The following is an 18,361-nucleotide window of genomic DNA, read 5'->3' on the forward strand; positions in this document are numbered from 1 at the left end:
AGCTTTTTTAATTGGGCAGCAAAGCAACTGATGATGGCTGAAGTTGAGAGGATATGAAATGTAGACTGCCAATAGCAAGAAAAGTATTTTTAAAGAAGAAAAATCTGTTAACATTGAATATAGATTTATGTGTTAAGAAGTCTTTTCTGAATATTTTTGCATGGGTTGTAGCCATGTATGGAAGTGAAACGTGGATAATTAACCAGTTTAGGCAAGAAGAGAATAGAAACTTTTGAAATGCGGTGCTAGAGAAGAATACTGAAGATTAGATAGGTAGATCATGTAATTAATGAGGAGGTAGTTAATCAAATTTGAGAGACAAGAAATTTGTGGCAAAACTTGACCAAAAGGCGTGATTGGTTGATAGGTCACATTCTGAAACAGCAAGGAATCGCCAATTTTGCACTGGAGGGAAGTGTGGGGGTAAAAATTGTAGAGGGAACACAAGAGATGAATACATTAAGCAGGCTCAGAAGGATGTAAGTTGCTGTAGTTAGTCACAGATGAAGAGGCTTGCTTAGGATATAGTAGCATGGGGATCTGCATCAAACCAGTCTTCAGACTGTAGACCACAATAACAACAACGTCAATGTAATTGGACAGATAAAAAAATATACTCATCAAGTAGTGACAGGAGAAGACACAAATAAAGTATTGAAATTTGCAAGCTTTTGGAGCCAGTAGTTCCTTCTGGGACTTGTGAGTTTTAGGAAATGGGGTAAGTTCAGGACAGTCACCCAGAACCCCAAATCAGGAGGGATTTACTGAGGAGGATAAGGAGGGAAGACTGATTGTTAGGGACTGCACAAGACAAGAGCTGGAAACATGAGAGCTTAAAGGTGGAAGGCAGTATAATACACAAGAGAGAGATTACTGACAAAACATCATGCACGAGTTAATAAGAGCAGAAAGGTAACTGCATTTTATATGATAGAGATGTGGAGTGGGCAAAAATAAACAGGCCAAAAAATAAAAGATATAGAAGACTAAAAAGGAGTGAAGAGAGGACTAGTTACCAAAAAGAAATACTGGGACTGAAGAAATTAACATAAATTAAGGCCCGTTGGGTGGCGAGAACCAACACCAGTTCCAACCTACAAAGTTCTGAGAAACTGGTATCTGGAGGAAGAATCCAGATGACATGTTAGGTGAAGCAGGCACCAAGATCATGACTCATGTTGTAGAACATGATCCACAATAGTGTATTGTGTGTTGCCAGTACACATTCTCTGTCTGTGCTGTGCATGGTGTTTTGTCAGTAATCTCTGTCTTGTGTATTACCACATCTTTAACTTTTAACATCACAGATTTTCAAATCTTGTGTATTGCAGTCAACAACAATCCGTCTTTCCTTCTCATACTGCTCAACAATTCTCTGCTGACCTAGTTTTCTGGGAAATTGTCCTGAACTCTCCTTATTTCCTAAAAATCACCAGTCCTTTTCCTTTACCACTCTTACTTCTGCTTTAACCACTCAGAAGAAGGAGCCACTGGCTCTGAAAACTTGCAGATTTCAATACCTTTATATTTGTTTTCTCCTGCTGTCATTTGGTGAGTAGATTTTTATCTGTCATGTTACATTATAACAATATGAATCATGTTACATGATTTTTTGCATATATGAAGTGTATTATATAAATGGAAATGGTTTGTGATTGAAATATGTATGCATAGAAATGTAAGCTATGCACTGTTTTATCATACCACTTAGCCCAATATCTCATGCATAAGCTTTTTTTGTACACTAGAGGATCAATAATAATGCACTACAATGTAATACAGACTCAATTTGTAGATTTCTGAATGCCTTTTTGCCAATTTCATTCACTGATTGTTTTATGTTTTCTCCTTTCATCAATGAAATTCAATGTCTCCTGAGTTATCTGAGGATTTCTACTTGCTCTTGTCTTTTTACCTATTCTCTGCTACCTTCACTATTGCATCTCTCAAACCTATCCATGCACCCTGCATTGAATTCTTTACCCCTGTTTTAGTCAATCATTTCCTAATACCCTATCTGAAACTCTCAACAAACTCTGTTTTTTTTTTTTTTTTTTTTTAATTTATATACATCCCATCTCCTTGGCAGGAGGAACAAGACTTCTGGTCAGGTGACTACAGGGTTATAAATACAAAATCAGATAGGGGTAATGCAGGAGTCGGTTTAATAATGAATGAAAAAATAGGAGTGCAGGTAAGCTACTACAAACAGCATAGTGAACGCATTATTGTGGTCAAGATAGACACAAAGCCCAAGCCTACTACAGCAGTACAAATTTATAAATTTATGTGCCAACTAGCTGTGCAGATGACGAAGAAATTGAAGAGATATGTGATGAAATAAAAGAAATTATTCAGATAGTGAAGGGAGACAAAAATTTAATAGTTATGGGTGACTGGCATTTGGTAGTAGGAAAAGGGAGAGAAGGAAACGTAGTAGGTGAATATGGACTGGGGGGAAGAAATTAAAGAGGAAGCCGCCTAATAGAATTTTGCATGGAGCACAACTTAGTCATAGCTAACACTTGGTTCAAGAATAATAAAAGAAGGTTGTATACATGGAAGAATCGTGGAGATACAGACAGGTTTCAGATAGATTATATAATGATAAGACAGAGATTTAGGAATCAGGTTTTAAATTGAAAGACATTTCCACGGGCGGATGGACCTGGATAACCTGACTAAATCAGAGGTTGTACAGAGTTTCAGGGAGAGCATAAGGGAACAATTGACAGGAATGGGGGAAAGAAGTGCGGTAGAAGAAGAATGGGTAGCTCTGATGGATGAAGTAGTGAAGGCAGCACTGGTTAGGTTAGGTTAGTGTTGTTTAACGTCCCGTCGACAACGAGGTCATTAGAGACGGAGCGTGAGCTCGGGTTAGGGAAGGATGGGGAAGGAAATCTGCCGTGCCCTTTGAAAGGAACCATCCCGGCATTTGCCTGAAACGATTTAGGGAAATCACGGAAAACCTAAATCAGGATGGCTGGAGACGGGATTGAACCGTCGTCCTCCCGAATTCGAGTCCAGTGTGCTAACCACTGCGCCACCTCGCTCGGTGAAGGCAGCACAGGATCAAGTAGGTAAAAAGATGAGGGCTAGTAGAAATCCTTGGGTAAGAGAAGAAATATTGAATTTAATTGATGAAAGGAGAAAACATAAAAATGTAGTAAGTGAAGCAGGCAAAAAGGAATACAAACGTCTCAAAAATGGGATCGACAGGAAGTGCAAAATGGCTAAGCAGGGATGGCTGGAGGACAAATATAAGGATGTAGAGGCTTATCTCACTAAGGGTAAGATAGATACTGCCTACAGGAAAATTAAAGAGACCTTTGGAGAAAAGAGAAACACTTGCATGAATATCAAGAGCTCAGATGGAAACCCAGTTCTGGACAAAGAAGGGAAAGCAGAAAGGTGGAAAGAGTACATAGAGGGTCTATACAAGGGTGATGTACTTGAAGACAATATTATGGAAGTGGAAGAGGATGTAGATGAAGATGAAATGGGAGATACGATACGGCTTGAAGAGTTTGACAGAGCACTGAAAGACCTGAGTCGAAACAAGGCCCTGGGAGTAGACAACATTCCATTAGAACTACTGACGGCCTTGGGAGAACCAGTCCTGACAAAACTCTACCATCTGGTGAGCAAGATGTATGAGACAGGTGAAATACCCTCAGACTTCAAGAAGAATATAATAATTCCAATCCCAAAGAAAGCAGGTGCTGACAGGTGTGAAAATTACTGAACTATCAGTTTCATAAGTCACGGATGCAAGACACTAACGCGAAATCCTTACAGATGAATGGAAAAACTAGTAGAAGCCAACATCGGGGAAGATCAGTTTGGATTCCGTGGAAATATTGGAACATGTGAGGCAATACTGACTCTACGACTTATCTTAGAAGATCGATTAAACAAAGGCAAACCTACGTTTCTAGCATTTGTAGACTTAGAGAAAACTTTTGACAATGTTGACTGGAATACTCTCTTTCAAATTTTGAAGGTGGCAGGGATAAAATACAGGGAGCAAAAGGCTATTTACAATTTGTACAGAAACCAGATGGCAGTTATAAGAGTCGAGGGGCATGAAAGGGAAGCAGTGGTTGGGAAGGGAGTGAGACAGGGTTGTAGCCTATCTCTGATTTTATTCAATCTGTATATTGAGCAAGCAGTGAAGGAAACAAAAGAAAAATTCGGAGTAGGTATTAAAATCCATGGAGAAGAAATAAAAACTCTGAGGTTCGCCGATGACATTGTAATTCTGTCAGAGGCAGCAAAGGATTTAGAAGAGCAGTTGAACGGAATGGATAGTGACTTGAAAGGAGGATATAAGATGAACATCAACAAATGCAAAATGAGGATAATGGAATGTAGTCGAATTAAGTCGGGTGATGCTGCGGGAATTAGGTTAGGGAACGAGACACTTAAAGTAGTGAAGGAGTTTTGCTATTTGGGGAGCAAAATAACTGATGGTGGTCGAAGTAGGGAGGATATCAAATCTAGACTGGCAATGGTAAGGAAAGCGTTTCTGAAGAAGAGAAATTTGTTAACATTGATTATAGATGTAAGTGTCAGGTAGTTGTTTCTGAAAGTATTTGTATGGAGCGTAGCCATGTATGGAAGTGAAACATGGATAATAACTAGTTTGGACAAGAAGAGAATAGAAGCTTTCAAAATGTGGTGCTACAGAAGAATGCTGAAGATTAGATGGGTAGATCATATAACTAATGAGGAGGTACTGAATAGGATTGGGGAGAATAGGAGTTTGTGGCACAACTTGACTAGAAGAAGGGATCGGTTGGTAGGGCATGTTCTAAGGCATCAAGGGATCACCAATTTAGTATTGGAGGGCAACGTGGAGGGTAAAAATCGTAGAGGGAGGCCAAGACATGAAGACACTAAACAGATTCAGAAGGATGTAGGTTGCAGAAGGTACTGGGAGATGAAGAAGCTTGCACAGGATAGAGTAGCATGGAGAGCTGCATCAAACCAGTCTCAGGACTGAAGACCACAACAACAATAACAACATCTCCTTCATTCCTTAGCTTTCTGTGTTTCTTTTTAATATGCAGTTTATAACCAATAAATTGTGACCACAGTCCACATACCACTACCATGGAAATTTTTTGCAGTCTAGTAAGTGGGTACAGAATCTCTATCTAGTCAATAAATAATCTATCTGAAACCAACTGCTGTCTCTAGTTCTGGTCCATTAATACAATCTTCTTTAATGATTCTTAAACTAAGTGTTCCAATAATAAAATTATGCCCTGAGTAAAATTCTACTACATGGCTTCACCTATCATTAATTTCCGTCAGTCCACGTTCTCCAACTATTTTCCTTTTATTTCTTTTCCAGTCATTGAATTCCAGGATGCTAGCACCATTAACTTTTCATATCCATTAACTATCTGAAAGATTTCTTTCATCTGATCATATTCTCTTGATTTCTTTACCATCTGCAGAGCTAGTAGGCATATAAAACGTGTGCTGCTGTGAAGGGTACTGGCTTTGTTTCTATCTTGGGTGTGATAATGCATCCTCTATGCTGTTCATAGCAGTTTATCCACATTCATACTTTCTCATTCATTATTGTCAGACCTACTCCTGCATTGTCCCTCATTTATTATGTATTTATAACCTACAGGGTGATCCAAAAATGACCGGTATATTTGAAACGGCAATAAAAACTAAACGAGCAGTGATAGAATTACACCGTTTGTTGCAATATGCTTGGGACAACAGTACATTTTCAGGCGGACAAACTTTTGAAATTACAGTAGTTACAATTTTCAACAACAGGTGGCGCTCCAAGTGATGTGAAAGATATAGAAGACAACGCAGTCTGTGGGTGCACCATTCTGTACGTCGTCTTTCTGCTGTAAGCGTGTGCTGTTCACAACGTGCAAGTGTGCTGTAGACAACATGGTTTATTCCTTAAAACAGAGGATTTTTCTGGTGTTGGAATTCCACCGCCTAGAACACAGTGTTGTTACAACAAGACGAAGTTTTCAATGGAGGTTTAATGTAACCAAAGTACCAAAAAGCGATACAATAAAGGATCTGTTTGAAAAATTTCAACGGACTGGGAACGTGACGGATGAACGTGCTGGAAAGGTAGGGCGACCGTGTACGGCAACCACAGAGGGCAATGCGCAGCTAGTGCAGGAGGTGATCCAACAGCGGCCTCGGGTTTCCGTTTGCCGTGTTGTAGCTGCGGTCCAAATAACGCCAACGTCCATGTATCGTCTCATGCGCGAGAGTTTACACCTCTATCCATACAAAATTCAAACGCGGCAACCCCTCAGCGCCACTACCATTGCTGCACGAGAGACATTCACTAACGATATAGTGCACAGGATGGATGACGGCAATATGCATGTGGGCAGCATTTGGTTTACTGACGAAGCTTATTTTTACCTGGACGGCTTCGTCAATAAACGGAACTGGCGCATATGGGGAACCGAAAAGCCCCATGCTGCAGTCCCAACGTCCCTGCATCCTCAAAAAGTACTGGTCTGGGCCGCCATTTCTTCCAAAGGAATCATTGGCCCATTTTTCAGATCCGAAACGACTACTGCATCACGCTATCTGGACATTCTTCATGAATTTATGGTGGTACAAACTGCCTTTGACGACACTGCAAACACCTCGTGGTTTATGCAAGATGGTGCCCGGCCACATCGCATGGCCGACGTCTTTAATTTCCTGAATGAATATTTCGATGATCGTGTGATTGCTTTGGGCTATCCGAAACATACAGGAGGTGGCGTGGATTGGCCTCCCTATTCGCCAGACATGAACCCCTGTGACTTCTTTCTGTGGGGACACTTGAAAGACCAGGTGTACCGCCAGAATCCAGAAACAGTTGAACAGCTGAAGCAGTACATCTCATCTGCATGTGAAGCCATTCCGCCAGACATGTTGTCAAAGGTTTCGGGTAATTTCATTCAGAGACTACACCATATTATTGCTACGCATGGAGGATATGTGGAAAATATCGTACTATAGAGTTTCGCAGACCGCAGCGCCATCTGTTGTTGAAAATTGTAACTACTGTAATTTCGAAAGTTTGTCTGCCTGAAAATGTACTGTTGTCCCAAGCATATTGCAACAAACGGTGTATTTCTATCGCTGCTCATTTAGTTTTTATTGCTGTTTCAAATATACTGGTCATTTTTGAAACACCCTGTACTTACCTGACCTGAAGTCTTGCTCTTCCTGACACTGCATTTCACTGCCTAGTAAATTTCTGTCTTCTCATTTCCATTTTTAAATTCTCTAACCTACCTACCCAATTAAGGAGTCTAACATTTCATGCCCCAACCTGCTGAACACCAGATCTGTTTTTTCTGATGACAACATCCTCCCGAGTAGTCCCTACAGAGATCTGAATGGGGGCCTATTTTACCTCCAGAGTATTTTATGTAAAAAGGTGTCATCTTCATTATGCTATACAGTAGAGCTGCCCTGGGAAAAATAATGGCTGTCAGACATTTGCAGTGCCAACATAACAAGCCTATGACAGCTAATGTTACAAGGTCTGATCAGTCAATCATCCAGACTGCTGCCCCAGAAACTACCAAAGCTGTCCCTCTTTGGGAACCACAGATATTACTTCATTATGGTTGCACGTGCAGTATGACTATCTTTATTGGTGAGGCATGCAAACCGCCCCAGATTGGTAAGCTCCATGTTCTATAGGGGCAGGGTATATTTTTTTCTTAAGTCCTTTATTTTTCTTGTATGGGTTACAACATTTTGTTGTTATTGCTGTATAAATACATACATATTTTAAAAATAAATATGTATGAAAAAAGTTCTAGCATCATAATCTTTTCTAGTTTACAATTTATGGTTATTGGTTTCTTCTTCAGAGTAATTATGTACATATGTTGTAGTTCTATTTTTAAAACAATTTGTTGGAAATTAATATCTCTATGTTGCACATAGCATCCATTATGGATAGTTTTAATATTTCTTCTTGTTTATGACTTCTGGCAATGTTTGTTAATGTTGAGTTGCACCACAATTTACACTGTAGTTCCCACTATAGTTGTCTGTGTAAGTCAGTTTAGAGGTTGGAGAAGGCAACAACATACACTCCTGGAAATGGAAAAAAGAACACATTGACACCGGTGTGTCAGACCCACCATACTTGCTCCGGACACTGCGAGAGGGCTGTACAAGCAATGATCACACGCACGGCACTGCGGACACACCAGGAACCGCGGTGTTGGCCGTCGAATGGCGCTACCTGCGCAGCATTTGTGCACCGCCGCCGTCAGTGCAGCCAGTTTGCCGTGGCATACGGAGCTCCATCGCAGTCTTTAACACTGGTAGCATCCCGCAACAGCGTGGACGTGAACCGTATGTGCAGTTGACGGACTTTGAGCGAGGGCGTATAGTGGGCATGCGGGAGGCCGGGTGGACGTACCGCCGAATTGCTCAACACGTGGGGCGTGTGGTCTCCACAGTACATCGATGTTGTCGCCAGTGGTCGGCGGAAGGTGCACGTGCCCGTCAACCTGGGACCGGACCGCAGCGACGCACGGATGCACGCCAAGACCGTAGGATCCTACGCAGTGCCGTAGGGGACCGCACCGCCACTTCCCAGCAAATTAGGGACACTGTTGCTCCTGGGGTATCGGCGAGGACCATTCGCAACCGTCTCCATGAAGCTGGGCTACGGTCCTGCACACCGTTAGGCCGTCTTCCGCTCACGCCCCAACATCGTGCAGCCCGCCTCCAGTGGTGTCGCGACAGGCATGAATGGAGGGACGAATGGAGACGTGTCGTCTTCAGCGATGAGAGTCGCTTCTGCCTTGGTGCCAATGATGGTCGTATGCGTGTTTGGCGCCGTGCAGGTGAGCGCCACAATCAGGACTGCATACGACCGAGGCACACAGGGCCAACACCCGGCATCATGGTGTGGGGAGCGATCTCCTACACTGGCCGTACACCACTGGTGATCGTCGAGGGGACACTGAATAGTGCACGGTACATCCAAATCGTCATCGAACCTATCGTTCTACCATTCCTAGACCGGCAAGGGAACTTGCTGTTCCAACAGGACAATGCACGTCCGCATGTATCCCGTGCCACCCAACGTGCTCTAGAAGGTGTAAGTCAACTACCTTGGCCAGCAAGATCTCCGGATCTGTCCCCCATTGAGCATGTTTGGGACTGGATGAAGCGTCGTCTCACGCGGTCTGCACGTCCAGCACGAACGCTGGTCCAACTGAGGCGCCAGGTGGAAATGGCACGGCAAGCCGTTCCACAGGACTACATCCAGCATCTCTACGATCGTCTCCATGGGAGAATAGCAGCCTGCATTGCTGCGAAAGGTGGATATACACTGTACTAGTGCCGACATTGTGCATGCTCTGTTGCCTGTGTCTATGTGCCTGTGGTTCTGTCAGTGTGATCATGTGATGTATCTGACCCCAGGAATGTGTCAATAAAGTTTCCCCTTCCTGGGACAATGAATTCACGGTGTTCTTATTTCAATTTCCAGGAGTGTACATCCTCCAACAGGACAATGTCTGATAAACAAATGTTCAGGTTTTGACACACTTTTGCTTTACTGAAGTTGAAATTCCCCAAACATATTACTGTACAAGAAATAATATTTTTATCCACATCCTGTTCAAACGTATTTAGATGAATGTTTAACAAATGGGTAATTTCAGTCGTATGTGTTCGACATGAGCACTGTGAAATTTACGTATTCTGAATTATGTTTTTGAAATACTTATTTTGTCACATTAAATGATTGTAGATCTGGTCATATCCTCCATTTTTGCCTGCTCCATTTCATCTCTTCTTGTCATTCCTTTCTCTCTTTAATGCTATATGTGCTCTGTATTCATTTTAATATTTCTTGAGGTGACCACTTTAATTCTGCACTCTTGTCTTTTAGATGACATTTTCAGTAACAATAAAAGAAAATTAAAATAGGGACATGAGAACAATACATTGGAAACATGGCTTTTGTGATAAGAATGATATCTTAATTTTATAGCTTACGTAAGCATTTGTTTGCTAAAGTACTAAAGGAAACAATTGTGACGCTATTTTCACAAATATCAGAAGTATCCAGACACCCCTATGTAAGGTAAAACTGGACCCACAAGTATAAAAGGAGTCAGGGGTAGCTGTGTTGTCAGTAGAGAAGCAGTAACAGTAGAGAGTCTGTCAGGAAAGCTTAGTGATTTCAAATGTGGGAGGACACCTGAGTAATAGAATAGAATAGAATAGAATATTTTTATTAACCTTTCAGTATTTTTCATACAATTGGCTTCGTCAAAGTTAATAATAAATCCAATAGGAACAATTCAACCAATCTAAAGCTGCCCAAGTTAACTGTTGGTGATGTGATTACAAAGAGGGATGTGAAGGAACAACCACAGCTAAATCAAGACCAGGCAGACTTAAAAAGACAGCGCTGGGAAAAATACTCAATCAACTCTCATAAGCCACACATTTTTGTAGGTAATGCTAAGCGACACTTGAGGTGCTGTCAAGAGCAATGCCACTGGATTGTGAACAATTGGAAATGAGTGATTTGGAGTGTTGTTTACATAGAATAGAGTAGGATCTTTATAGAATAGAATCTTAATTTGCCTTTCAGTATGTTTTCTATACAATTGGCATTGTCAGTGTGTTCAATACATTTTTTGAAAATTACAATAATTATCATTGTACATAATTGTGCCTGTGCAGGGCAAGCAGATACACATGCTAAAGTAATATTGATAATACAACAAATATTCATTCACAATAATAATAATAATAATAATAATAATAATACATCATAACAGTTTAATATATAATAGTATCAAGATATATTTATGGTACCATGTAAAAGTCTTTGTTTGTACATTACTGTCACAAACATATAGGTATAATTCATATGGCAGTTTTTTTTCTTCTTCATGTAGCATATCTCTTTTTTGTCACTGTTTAGAAACTCATCAAGTAAGTAATATGGCGTACATTTGAGCAACACTTCTATTGTTTGCTTAAAGTTATTCATCTGAAGTTCACTCACAGCCTTTGAGAGTTTGTTATAAAATTTCAAGCTGAGGTGTTTATGGCTTTTTTGTGTTAATGTCAGCCTTGTGTATGGTCGTTCTATTTTACTATTATTTCGAGTATTATGAACATACACTTCAGATCTTAAATTAAAGTTCTTTACATTCTCTTTAGCATATACTAAACAATTATAAATGTATATACTAGGTAGTGTCATTATCTTTAGTTCTTTAAAATGATTTTTGCAACTTTGTCTTGGTGCTAGTCCTATAATGCACCTAACTGCTTTCTTCTGCCACTTGAAGATGGTACTTCAACCCACTGAGTTTCCCCAAAGAAGTACCCCATATTGCAGTCATGAATGGAAAAAGCAAAGTATGTGGAGATTAGCAGATTTTTACTAATAACGTGTCTCAACTTGTGTAATAGAAAGAGAGTTTGAGCAAGTTTGCCACATAGATAATTTATGCGTCTAGCCCATGTAAGTTTTTGATCTATATGTAAACCTATACAGAAGAATTCTGAAGATTAGATGGGTAGATCACATAACTAATGAGGAGGTACTGAATAGGATTGGGGAGAAGAGAAGTTTGTGGCACAACTTGACTAGAAGAAGGGATCGGTTGGTAGGACATGTTCTGAGGCATCAAGGGATCACCAATTTAGTATTGGAAGGCAGTGTGGAGGGTAAAAATCGTAGAGGGAGACCAAGGGATGAATACACTAAGCAGATTCAGAAAGATGTAGGTTGCAGTAGGTACTGGGAGATGAAGAATCTTGCACAGGAATGAGTAGCATGGAGAGCTGCATCAAACCAGTCTCAGGACTGAAGACCAAAACAACAACAACATGTAAACCTACTAACTTGACATTTTTTGTATTCTGTTCAGTTGGTTTCAGGGTGAAGTAAATAACTTCAGTTTTCAATTTGTTTAGTGATAAAAGGTTGGCTCTGCACCAGTCGCTGCTCATTTCAGTTACTACTTTGTTGTATTCTATGACATCTTGCAGATTTTCTCCATCTGTTATTAGTGTCATATCATCAGCATATAGTACATTGTTGCATGGCATATAATTTGAGATGTCATTGATGTAAACAATGAACAGGACTGGGCCAAGCACTGAGCCTTGTGGAAATCCTCTCTTTATTCCGAAACTGTCTGAGAAAACTTTTAGGTTATTATAGTGTTTATTTCCTCGTAGTACCTTTGTGTTTGTTTGATGAGATTGTTTTATCACAGTTTTGTTTAGGGTATGTCTTATTTAGACTGTCACTTGATGATCATTGTCATTGTTTACATGAGTTAGAACTAAGTATCTATTCTCATGTTCAGGGATTGTACAAAGATTAAGATAACTATTCACTTTTGTGTTGTTTATTACCTTACGAGGTGGCTGAGGCATAATCCATCCTGTGTTGCTTTTCTGAAAATGTGTTTGCTGTGTGGACTGGGATGGTGTTTCGTTATTTAGCATATCCATTGTTGTTGTAAATTCCCTATGGTAAACTTCCTGTTGGCTTATAGCATTAGATCTTGTCCTACATTCCTCACATTTCCAGTTTATCAACAATTTCATGTCTTCTATAAGGGATGGATCAACTTTTCCACATCTTAAGTGACTGGGATGTGGTCCCATTATTGCACTTAAGAAAATTTGGATGTGGAAGGATATAAAAGAATTTTACAGCACTATCTGAAGTATAAAGTAGAACAGTTTGGAGATGATAACTTTGTGTTAGTATGACAATGTGCCCTGTCATAATGCAGAATCTGTGAGGCAATAGTTTGTGGACAATAACATTCCTGAAATGCACTGGGCAGGATGAGTTATAATGTCAACTTTATTCCAGACCCCAGTGTTCAGCATCACTACCTTTTCTGGTTTTGGCTCTTGAGGGAGAAAGGGCTGCAATTTCTCAACAGACATTCAGAGACATCACTGAAAGTGTCCCCAGCAGACTCCAGCCATCATGAAGGTGAAGGATGGACACACACCACAGTAAAATCTATTAATAGGTGTCTGGCAAAAATCAAACAATGGAAAATCCAGGATGGAATGTAACAATATTGTGAAAAGGAACGTTGCTACTCACAGTCACAGATAGTCACAACAAAAATGTGTCACAAATATAGCTTGGAGAGATAATGTGGAGTGGTGGACAGTGATGTACTGTTGGGGAGCATCCAGAGATGAGGTGGAAAGAGGATAGGGCAGCTATGTGCAGTCGGGAGGTTAGATGGAGGGCAGCTGAGAGGTGGGAAGGGACAGGACAGAGAGAAGTAAAAAGACTGGCTGCAATGGAGGAGTGAGAGCTGTGCAGTGCTGGAATGGGAACAGTTCAGGGGCTGGATCAGAGAGAACAATGACTAACATTAATCATCGTCATGAATGTGTTTGCCATCAAATTTTGAGGAAGGTCTTACTGACCGAAAGCTATATTTGTGACAGTCTTTTTGTTGTGCCTATCTGTGACTCAGCATCTCCGCTAACAGGTGTCTGGATACTTTCAATTATGTAGTATTTAAAACTGAAGCTGACACTGAAATTCTTTGAGAATAACAGTTTTTGTGGGATAACCTGTTGGCACTGAAGTTCTTTGACAAAAACAGATTTAGTGGGATAACCAAACTAAAAAAGACAAAAGTTTTCCAATATAGGAGGGTATACACCACAAAGTAAAAACTCACATGCTTTGAGGATTACTTTGGGTATTTTCCTTTTCTTGCATGGGATATTGAATGTAACACAAAACAATTAAAAAATAAAACTACATTTAAAAACAAAGATGATGTGACTTACCATACGAAAGCGCTGGCAGGTCAATAGAAACACAAACAGACACATACATACACACAAAATTCTAGATTTCACAACCAACGGTTGCTTCGTCAGGAAAGAGGGAAGGAGAGGGAAAGACGAAAGGATGTGGGTTTTAAAGGAGAGGGTAAGGAGTCATTCCAATCCTGGGAGTGGAAAGACTTACCTTAGGGGGAAAAAAGGACAGGTACACACTTGCGCACACACACACATATCCATCCACACATATACAGACACAAGCAGACATATTAAAAGGGAACTCTTTGCCTTTTAATATGTCTGCTTGTGTCTGTATATGTGTAGATGGATATGTGTGTGTGTGTGAGTGTATACCCGTCCTTTTTTCCCCCTAAGGCAAGTCTTTCCGCTCCCGGGATTGGAATGACTCCTTACCCTCTCCTTTAAAACCCACATCCTTTCGTCTTTCCCTCTCCTTCCCTCTTTCCTGACAAAGCAACCATTGGTTGCTAAAGTTAGAATTTTGTGTGTATGTATGTGTCTGTTTGTGTTTCTATCGACCTGCCAGTGCTTTCGTATGGTAAGTCACATCATCTTTGTTTTTAAATATATTTTTCCCGTGTGGAATGTTTCCCTATTATATTCATATCAAAAAATAAAACTATACATATTTTAGTAGTATGTTTTTTCCTACTTTGGTAGGACTACTCAAAGGTATTTGGTAACTTTATTTATGGTTCTTACACTTATGTGTAGATGACCACAAACTTCCATATGACAAATGACATATGTAATATTAGTATCATTTTGCACTATCACAGTGTTAAAAATGGCAAAGTCCCCACCCTTGAAATCCGATAAAATGAAAACAGAGGGAGATGAAATACTAAAATTTGGTATTATTACTTCTACATCTACATCTTCTTATATCTGAAGAGCAAAGTTTTAAACCAGTTTGGTATGATGGCTTGTTTGACATGACGTGGAATGATCCTTTACAATTTGTGATTTGTATGTATATTTTTAAATTTAAGGCAATAGTGTATCTGTCCCATTTTACTTTCTGCTGTCATGAAGAATCATCACCAAAGCTTCCAACCTTTTGAAATCAGTGCACTCATATGTCTACTTTTGTTTGGTTTTTCTTTGTGACTTTTTACAACTTTTGAACAATACTTATTAAATAAATCTATAAGAAGATGCACAAAGCTGCCAAGAGCTCCTTCAATATTCATAGAGACAGATAGAAATATGGGCCCAATATCTTACACAGCTATGATTTGAGAGCATTAATAATTTGACAGTCACCTGATGATGCTATTGCCTACCCAAGTAGCACTGTTAATCTATAGAGTACCAATTTTTTAAATATTGCCCATTTGTAACCCATTATACTATTTGCAGAAAAAATTACCAGTGCAGTTCCGTTATTGAGATCAATAAGAGATGCCATCAACATGGAAATTTTGAAGCTTTTCTATCCCATTGTGTCTACTGTGAACTATAGCATTTATTTATTTATTTGATATTTTCTTTTAGTCTGTTATCTAAATACAAGAACAGACCAAATGTTGTACACTAATTGGAATGAATATAGCACATGATATTGTAACATAATTTCAAATGTGTTAGTGTAACTAAGCACGATGGTGTTTAAGGAGGAAAAAATACATAAAATATCAACATCAACGAAAAATAATAATTAAGAAAAAGAAAGAAAAAATGTCTACATTCTTGATTTGGCCATCTGGCACACAGATAAATGTTCATCTGGAGTCCAGAAGGCACATGCTGTTGTTGTGCTAACTATGCTTCAGAGCTGGATCACAAATTCTGTAATGTATGATGCTGCACTACACTACTATACAACACTACACTACACATCACTACACTACTGTATTTGGTATCAGAATGAAGCTAAATTCCTCATTTGTCTGGACAGTTAGCCCACAGTGCACTGAAGTACAACATATGATTCGTAAGGGCTGTAGTTTTGTGCCACCCAAGGTGAAGAGACTGGGAGATAGCTGTCAGCATCTCCAGAAATCCTTCATGGTCCTCCCCAAGGCTCATCTCCTCACTGGTTCTGAAAAGTTGTTGCAGGTGGATGTTCTGTCATGATGTATAGTCTCTTCTTATTTGTCCCTCAGCCATGTAGGCTTGAAGTTCACAAATTGATATTTCAGCTGTCAACAAGTTCAACTAATGCCACAGTTCCTCATTCCTTATTATTTTATAAACTGTTGTATTACCAAAGACATTCTGGTCCCAGTCTGTAACATCTTGCTAATAGCACATTCCTATTACATACTTGTCATCTGAGGTGTTGACAATGCCCATTGTGTGATTTATCACAACCTCTGTGTATTTACCTTTCCTGAAATTTTACTGCAGAGGCTCATGCATACAACCTGTCTGCTCTAGCAATTCAGAGCCAAATTTCTGATGGTGCTCTGTGTCTTCCATTGTCATATCATCTGGAAACAGAGTTCTGAGCAGAAACTGCACTGGTGTCTCCCAGTCTGTCATTGTCATGCCATCAGAGCATCCCAGGGTTGATAATACAGTGAGAGATTGAATATTGTTTGTTTTAAGTTTGTACAGAAATTCCCACTGTTAGCATTTGTCCTTCATGTATGTCTTCCACTCTTCTACTCTTCTTTGGATGTAGTAGTTCTTTACACTTTTTTTTGACCACCTGATGCAAACTGAGCTTTCTTTGTCACTCTGTTTTTCCTCAGGAACTCTGGTAGTGTCTTCTCATCCATAGTTCCCTGCATCTTAAAGACTGTAGGGTGGGACTCCAGGGAATTTTAAATCATTTTGACCTCCTACTAAATACTGTGATTGCCTTCTCTTGTTCTGACTAGAAAGCTTGCACCAATGCATCACCGGCCAGGGTGGCCGAGCGGTTTTAGGCGCTACAGTCTGGAACCGCCCGACCGCTACGGTCACAGGTTCAAATCCTGCCTCGGGCATAGATGTGTGTGATGTCCTTAGGTTAGTTAGGTTTAAGTAGTTCTAAGTTCAAGGGACTGATGACCTCAGAAGTTAAGTCCCATAGTGCTCAGAGCCATTTGAACCATTTTGAACCAATGCATCAGGTTTGGTGTCAATATCAAATCCACTCCCTTGCAATTGTTATAACTTGAATACTGCCTTTAAAAGTTCCCAGCCCACTTTGTGTAGACTGTATAATTGCTCATAGTGGATGTCAGTGTCTAAGTCATCATCTGTGTTTGTAACTTTGAAGTATTTGCTTATTGTAAGTCCATCACATACCTTCCAATCTGTAATGTGGCCACTAAATTTCATATCTGCAAAGGCGATATCTATATTTGTTGTTGCACCCGCATTATTTTGGAAAGCTGATGGTTTGAGAGACCTATTCATGACATGAAGGTCAAGTTCTTGTATTGCAACCTGAAGGCAGAGTTTTGTTTCATCACTGCTCTGCTTATGTGTAAAGCAGGCATGATGAGGTGCCTATTCATGACATTTAGGCCAAGTTCTCACATAGTGGCCTGAAGGCACAGTCCTTTTCCATCAGCTACTCTGATATCCCACAGTACTGATTTCACATTTGAAGCCATTAGGAAAATGGCTTGTGTTAATCCAGTAATATTGCTATAGAAAAAACTGTTTGGTTTTGCAAAATTTTTCTACAGCACTCATTATTTCTATTGTCAACCAATGTTCGTCAAACAGTTGATGTATCTTCGTCAGTGTTACGTTTTTACATAGTGTCACAATGGCAGCCATCTGGTGTTACGATCTACGCTGTAACTGGCATGTAGGGTTATGCCCCGTTTCTGGAATATGGCTCCTGTACACATAGCACCGGGAGTAGACAACATTCCATTAGAACTACTGACAGCCTTGGGAGAGCCAGTCCTGAGAAAACTGGTGAGCAAGATGTATGAGACAGGCGAAATACCCTCAGACTTCAAGAAGAATATAATAATTCCAATCCCAAAGAAAGCAGGTACTGACAGGTGTGAAAATTACCGAACTATCAGTTTCATAAGTCACAGCTGCAAAATACTAACGCGAATTCTTTACAGACGAATGGAAAAACTGGTAGAAGCTGACCTCGGGGAAGATCAGTTTGGATTCTGTAGAAATATTGGAACACGTGAGGCAATACTGACCCTACAACTTATCTTAGAAGCTAGATTAAGGAAAGGCAAACCTACATTTCTAGCATTTGTGGACTTAGAGAAAGCTTTTGACAATGTTGACTGGAATACTCTCTTTCAAATTCTGAAGGTGGCAGGGGTAAAATACAGGGAGTGAAAGGCTATTTACAATTTGTACAGAAACCAGATGGCAATTATAAGAGTCGAGGGGCAAGAAAAGGAAGCAGTGGTTGGGAAGGGAGTGAGACAGGGTTGTAGCCTATCCCCGATGTTATTCAATCTGTATATTGAGCAAGCAGTGAAGGAAACAAAAGAAAAATTCAGAGTAGGTATTAAAATCCATGGAGAAGAAATAAAAACTTTGCGGTTCGCCAATGACATTGTAATTCTGTCAGAGACAGCAAAGC

This window comes from Schistocerca piceifrons, chromosome 8 (genome assembly GCF_021461385.2).
Source record: "Schistocerca piceifrons isolate TAMUIC-IGC-003096 chromosome 8, iqSchPice1.1, whole genome shotgun sequence".
Classification (NCBI taxonomy): domain Eukaryota; kingdom Metazoa; phylum Arthropoda; class Insecta; order Orthoptera; family Acrididae; genus Schistocerca; species Schistocerca piceifrons.